Below are 7,705 nucleotides of genomic sequence, written 5' to 3'. Positions count from 1 at the left end.
CGTTGCCAGTGGCAGGGAATAGCTTCAGTGACGTTTCTTGAGTGCGTCTGTCATTACTACGGCGCTAAGTGGAAGTTCGCGTGTGCTTTCCCTACGGGTTCCAGCAAAAAAGAGGGAACGGGGATATTGTCTATTTTTCCTGCCACGGCTCATTTCGCTTGAGCTGCTGCTGACTGTCCTACTGTGTTAGCCCACTAATCTTCCGATGGCGAGAAGCGAACTGCCTTTTCAAACTGCCACCCTTCCCTTTTGATGGATGTAATAATGGAATACTAAATGGTTTAGTTTTTGTAAAATATGCATATATATGATATGCAAAATGAACCATAGAAAGAGAAGAAGGGAAATCATTGATATTTTAAGGCTGTTTAAATGAGTATTCTAAATTGTAAAACAGAAAATTTAATAAAAAATGTTTTATATCTATACAACTGCCAGCCTTCCCTTTCTGCAAACTTCACCTTTTATCTTGTATCACATTTTGCCCTTACATGTGATTATTCCCCCCCCCCCCACGCCACAGCACTGTCGATAGTGTTTTTTTGTAATTTGCTGCTGCAGCTCTTTGAAAATCAACCTCTGCCTATTCTCTTGAAAGAGGGCTGCGGCCAATGAGAAACATTCCTCACGAGGGCCTCCTGGGAGTTGTAGTAATTGCCATGGGGCGTCGGCCTCCGGGTCTATCGTCGGCATTTAATGCAAAGCATGATGGGGCTGGGGCTGTTTAAATCCTGCTTTTCGAAGGTGGTGCATAGCAGAGCCACTAAAGCTGTTCCAGTATCTGAAGAAGCGTGCATGCACACGAAAGCTCATACCTAGAACTAACTTAGTTGGTCTTTAAGGTGCTACTGGAAGGAATTTTTTGTTTCCACTAAAGCTGTTCTTTCTTTCGAGAGGGGTGGGGAAGACCTCATATTGGGGACGGAGAAGTTGTTGCTCCTGTGCATGTTTCTTCTGAAGTAAGCCCCACTGGATATCAGTCGGACTTACTGTCAAGTATGTACGGGATTGCAATCTTAATAAAACAGAATGAAGCTGCGTAGGAATTTTAGGATAGTGTCGCAGCAAATCCAACTAAATGGACAAGATTACTCAAGAATCTAAAGATTTCTGATACCTGCTTTAAAAGGGGTTGCGGTGGGAACTAAATGCAAAAAGTGAAGCGTTTCTTTGGAGGAGGAATCTCGTTTGTTTTAAGCAGTTGTACCCCGCTTTCTCCTAAAAAAATGAACTGAAAAGCTGTGAACAATTAAGAAATCAACATACGATCATCAGAACAAAAGGAAAACTAAACTGCGGCAAGTATAAAAAGGAAGCATAGCCCATCAAATAAAAAGTGAAAGAAGTACATTGTAGGGAGATGTTTTAAAGACTTCCATACCTGATCTGAATCAAGCAAATTATGAAGATGTGGGCATGCATGGCTAGAATGCCTAGTGTCTTAAGAAAAAGGAAATCCTGGCAAGAAACCATAAAAATGGCACCCAAAAAGGTTTAATGGAAAAAGATAACCGATCACATTTTCTCTGCTAGGACAGATACAACCAAGGATACCCCCTGAAAGATCCCTGTGTTGTCTTCTGACTAGTTAATAATTCCTCTGCTTCCTTCTAGCAAATGAGAACAAACTGAACCAGGACTGCTGATCCTAGATAAGATTGTACAGCACTGGCAAAGCAGGACTGTCCGTTGCAGGGGAGGGGATTCAAAAGATAACTATGCCCCTAGCTTTAGTGATATCTACAGGTAGCCCTTGGACCAGCTGCTTCAGGAAACACAACATGTTTCCTTTGAAGACCAACACTTTTATTGTGGAGTACATTGTTATCAGTTTTGTACAGATACTGTTATAGGGGCTGCAGCAACTGGGGTTTAGAGTAAAAAATTAAACAGTAAGGCCACATTGTCGTGAAATTTCAAGAGGTATTTTATACCAGCTGCACAAATATAAGATGGGGTACACCTGACCTACCAGTAGTACATGTGAATAGGATTTAGGGGCCTTAGCAGACCACATGTGTAACTTGAGTCAACAGTGTGATGCAGCACCAAAGAAAGCTAGTGATATTCTGCATCAACAGAAGTATAGTGTCCCGATCAAGGGAAGTAAGAGTACAGTGGTACCTATAGTTATGAACTTAATTCGTTCAGGAGGTCCGTTCTTAACCTGAAACTGTTCTTAACTAGAGGTGTGCTTTCACTAATGGGGCCTCTTGCTGTCGCTGCGCTGCCGGCACACGATTTCTGTTCTCATCCTGGGGCAAAGTTCTCAACTTGAGGTAACTCATCCAGGTTAGCGGAGTTTGTAACCTGAAGCGTTTGTAACCTAAGGTGTTTGTAACTCGAGGTACCACTGTACTGCTCTATTCTACCTTGGTCAGACCACACCTGGAGTACTGTGTCCAGTTCTGGGTGCCACAGTTTAAGAAGAATATTGACAAGCTGGAACGTGTATAGACAAGGATGACCAAGATGATCAAGGGTCTGGACACCAAGCTTTATGAGGAACGGTTGAGGGGGCTGGGTATGTTTAGCCTGGAAAAAAGGAGTCTGAGAGGAGATCTAATTGCCATCTTCAAATATCTAAAGGGCTGCCATAAGGAAGATGAAGCAAGCTTGTTTTTTCCTACTCCATGAAGTAGCATTTGAACGATCTATTCAAGTTTCAAGGAAGGAGATTCTGACTAAACAGGAAGAACTTTATGAGAGTAAGAGCTGTTCGGCAGTGGAATGGACTCCCTCAGGAGGTTGTGGGCTCTCCTCCTTGGAGGTTTTTAAGCAGAGGTTGGATGGCCATCTGTCATGGATGCTTTAGTTGAAATTCTTCCAACTCCACAATTCTATGATTCTATGATTGGTACAATCTGGAAATTCTATGTGAAGCTTCAGTGCAGGGATAGAAATCTGGTGCCCTCCAGATGTTGCTGAACTACAACTCCCATCACCTCTGCCCATTGACCATGCTGGCTAGGATCAATAGGATCTGGCAGTCCAACATCAACATCAGGTGAGCCACTCTTGCAATGCAGTCAGCCAAGTGGCATTCATAGTTATGCTGACTGCAAGCATTGTCGGGCTAGACCTTCATGAAGAAAATTGCAAAGTGCAGCCATATGGAAATACGTGTGGCCGTGTCCCAAAAATGTGGTTTTATGGCACACACAAACATTGGTCCCTCCCTGCAGTTTCTGGAGTCTCTCTTCCCACCCACAGAAAAATAAACGGTTACTGCTAGGAAAAAGAAAAGGGGAAATGAAAATAAAATGAAGCAATTGCTGTGTCATTTTGCACAGGGGCGGTTAAAATACAGACTGCTTACTGGAACTCTCACTGTTAATACCCACAGCAGAGCTCCCATGAAAAAAAAAAAAACCCTCAAGCCAGGGGAGGGTGGTGGGTGTGGTAGTGGCATCAAAGAAGGTGATACATGTTTTCTGATTAGGCCACTGTTTATCTGAAACAGAATCAAATCACTTCTGTTCTCAAAAATACTGCTGAGTCTGCTGATTCTGAGATGGGTGTTGTTTCTTGTGCCCACCCACAATCATCCCCTTAATGTTGTTATGGTGCTACAAAGCGAGGCCACTCTTTTTCTAGGCTTTTTCTAGTGCATTGATGGTTTGGAAGATGCTCACTGGATAAACACCAGCCACTTAGGTGAAAGGTTAGAGAGGCATATTTTGGAGTGTAGGCTATCTGGAAGCACAAATCTAACGCATGTGTACTTGGAAATAGGTCCCAATGAGTCCAGTGACTTTAGAAATAAGTCTCATTAATTATCTCCACAGGTAAGTGTGGACAGGATTGCAGGCTGATATTTGCAGTTGACTGGCAAGAAGCTGTTTTGGGGAGTTGTGATGGTATGTTGTTGATTTTGGAGAAGTGATCCTGGTTTCAAAAGAGTTGCTCCATGTCCGGGTACATCCTCTGTTTGTACATTTGTAAGTAAATAAGATATTACAAAATGTCATAATACTCTCTGGTCAAAGACTGCTTCGTGGAGCTTGCCACTGGTCTGAGAAAAGGACACACCAGCTAATTCCTTGCTAAACAACCCCGTGGTTTTGTTGGCTTGCTCAGTATTTGAGTTATTTGTACCAACCTTTTTCTTTCCAAACCATCTCCTGAGGAGATGACAATGAACTAGAAAGTCCACATACTTTAGACCAGATTGAAGGATACCTTTCTTCTGATCCAGTCCATTGCAGTGAGTGGGGGAGAGCGTGCATACTTGACTTTTCTCCCAACATCCCTGCATGCCCATGTAGAAGTATAATGTCTGGCAAAAAGCCTATGAGAGTAAAATTCAAAGCATGTGAGCCAAAATCTCTTCTTTTCCTGGCTGCCACACACTGGATTTTATGCTATATTCAGGTACCCTATGCAGATATGAATATGCAGGGGTATGAAAAACAGGGTGAGTATGCTAGTTGGGCAAAAGTACACTCAACACCCCTCCCTCTGATAGGCTGGATCAGGGAGACATATAATTTATCCAGCTCTCTGTCACAGACAGGTTCAAATATTCTAAGAACAATTCTTTCAACAAATCTCCTTTCATGTCCCTAAGTAATGCAATTCCTACTGTGTGTGCAACTAACAATACCAGTAATCAGATCGACCAAGTTTTTAAATTCAGCTTTAAAAGAGTATTGGGTGAGTATATTCCATTTTTATTGGGGCAGCAGTGCTGGAGAGGTGGGTTTAGCCTTCCCAACTGTTAATAAGACCGGCAGGGCATGGCGGGGGAACAAACAGGAAAAGATATCAAGATAGCATTCTCCACTTCCACCCCGCAGCAAGGAGCAATAACAATTTGAGCTGTGGAGATTTAGACAGGACTGGCCCAAGGCATTTTACTGTCTGAGGAGGCCAAAGCCAAGATGGCATGCCTCCTCCCTTTCCTCTCCCATTGACTCTTTGTTTTAGTTTGTCCACACCAGAGCGAAATGTGGCTTTGCACCTGCCTATGTCCCCATTAATGCGGGGGTATCTGTATGAAGGCCTCCCTATCCCAGTGTTGGTGTGGACCTTTCCCTTTTTAAATGTGGGGATTTTTGATCCTTGGAAAGTCTGAAATGTACATTAACAGAAATGGAAAATGATCCTCCACCACAGCTGAGGGCATCAGGCTAGATTAGAAGAGCACAGGAAAGGTATCCCTGACTGTTAGGTCCAGTCACGGACGACTCTGGGGTTGCGCGCTCATCTCACTCTATAGGCTGAAGGAGCTCGCGTTTGTCTGCAGACAGCTTCCGGGTCATGTGGCCAGCATGACTAAGCCGCTTCTGGCGAACCAGAACAGCACACGAAAATGCTGTTTACCTTCCTGCCAGAGCGGTACCTATGTATCTACTTGCACGTGACATGCTTTCAAACTGCTAGGTTGGCAGAAGCTGGGACCGAACAACAGGAGCTCACCTCATCGCGGGGATTCAAACCACCAACCTTCTTATCGGCAAGCCCTAGGCTCTGTGGTTTAGACGACAGCGCCACCCACATCCCTGTTGCTTGAGGTGGTCTCCCCTAAATGGTAGGCCCAGCCCAAGATTTAGAACAATAAAATGGGGTGAGAGGTGTGGGTTAGCAGTTAAATCTCCTCCTCCAGGTCAGCTGCTCTGCTAAAAATTGCACACACACACACGGCTAATTTAAGGATTTTTTAAAAAATATGTTCAGGCAATACCATCATAGATCTCTCACATTACATCTGTTTTGGCAAAAATGGTTAATGTGACACCTGTCTCTAGATTTCTGTTGAACACAGAACCACACACACCTACGGCACTTTGCCTCTTCATCTCTTACTCTTAAAACAACTCTAGCTTCCACTGTGACCCAATTAACAGCATAAGTGCAGTAGCTGGGATCTGGTATGGGTGTTTTGGGGGAAAAGAATTGCTTCAAGGAAAAACAGGAACAGCAGTAGAGTCACCTTGGAGCATAACAATAACATTGACTCAGCCTCTCCTTGTGACTTGATCTGCTTGTGTGTCTTGGGCAGGATCCAAACCACAAGGACTTAGTCAGATAAAAATACACAAATTAGGAAAAGAGAGCAAAAGGGCCCTGCCTAGGGGGAACGTGAGACACAACACCAGGAAGAAAATGCAGGGCAGCACACCAGCACAAAGAAATAACAGATCAAAATTTGGGTCTAGAGTTGATTCCACAAACTGGTGTGGCACAGTACATAGGGTTAGACTAGGACCAGGGATCCTGAGTTCAAATTCTCTCTCAGCAATGAAGTCCACCTTGGTCCGGTCACGCACCCTCAGCCTAAACTACCTCAAAAGGTTGCTGTGAGGATAAAATGCAGGGGAGCTGGAGGAGATGCCAGCTTGAGCTCCTTTGAGGAACAGTGGGATAAAAAGCCGATAAATTGGATTACATTTCTTGGTTCTATATGCATAATTTCTCAGAGCATGTGTAGATTAGCATCTTAACAGACACTAGAGAAATATTATAAGTCCTTTAATCACACAGGGACTCCCAGTCCCTGGCAGTTGCATATAAAACAGAGGATTCCTTCCAATAGAGGACTGCCCTCTGCAACAGATGGCCAGTCTATGGCATCCATGCTCAGCACACAGGGATTCCCTGTCTATCTCTTCAGCAGATGTGGGGAATCTCAGCTTGCAGGTGGATGCCAGAAGCTACAAAAGAATGGAGCAGGAAATGCAAGAAGACATATCTCAGCATAGGATAAGGGTCTGGAATATATTTGAAAGCTACTTTAGACCACTTCCGGTGGCGATTGCTATCCAACACAATCACAGAGTTGGAGGGGGCATGAGGACTTCTGGCCCACCCCACTCCTTGCTCCACACAGGAAATACTAAGCTAGAGCACCCACAAAAGATGTCCACCTATCCATCCTCTGCCTGAAGATCTCCACCAAGGGAGAGCTCTTGGCAGGTGGCGCCATTTTCAAATGGTGCTTACTGTCAATGAGTTTCTCCTAATATTCTACCAAAATTTATCCTCCTGTAGCTTCAGCCCATTAAAGAACAACCCTGTGCTCCGTGGCATCACAAACCAATTTCTCAGGTGCAGTGATGGAGGTAAACACTGCTTACTTGGTGCTGCAAGGTATTATACAAACCACTCACTGCACTGTGTGGGACAATTTAAAGTGGCTTTTACAATACGTAAGCCAGTATAACACAGCGTAGAATCATCGTTCCATAGGCAAGATTGCACAGAAATAAGATATAAACACTACAACTCTGTATGCCCAGAAGGGTTACTAGTCCACATTAAAAAAAACCTTGTGGCTTTAAAAACAGATTATTTTGGCATAAGCTTTTGTGAAGCATACTTCATCAGATCTGTGGCATATTCATTCATAGACAGATATGATGCAATGGAGTTGAAAGTTTATGCCATTTATCTACTAGTCTTGATGGTGCTGCGGAAAAAAAAATCCCCTTGCAACAGACTAACAGGACTAACTTATCTGGAAGTAATAGTCCTAGTTACTAGTCCACTAATCTAACAAGTAGTTCACAATGTAATTTTGAGTATGTGATTAATAAAAAGAAAGCAGTAGATTCTACACCTGAACTAAGGAATGTGGTTTAAAGTTGCTTATTTCAACTTTCCGTCAAAGACAGTCATGCTAAATAGACATTAATGATGAACACATAGACCCTCTCAAATATACACAAAGTGGATCGGGTCGTCTTGTGAGCAGAATGATGCC

The sequence above is a fragment of the Podarcis gaigeae genome (assembly GCF_964106915.1).
Source record: "Podarcis gaigeae genome assembly, chromosome: 13".
Taxonomy (NCBI): Eukaryota; Metazoa; Chordata; class Lepidosauria; order Squamata; family Lacertidae; genus Podarcis; species Podarcis gaigeae.
This window is presented reverse-complemented; position numbering follows the sequence as displayed.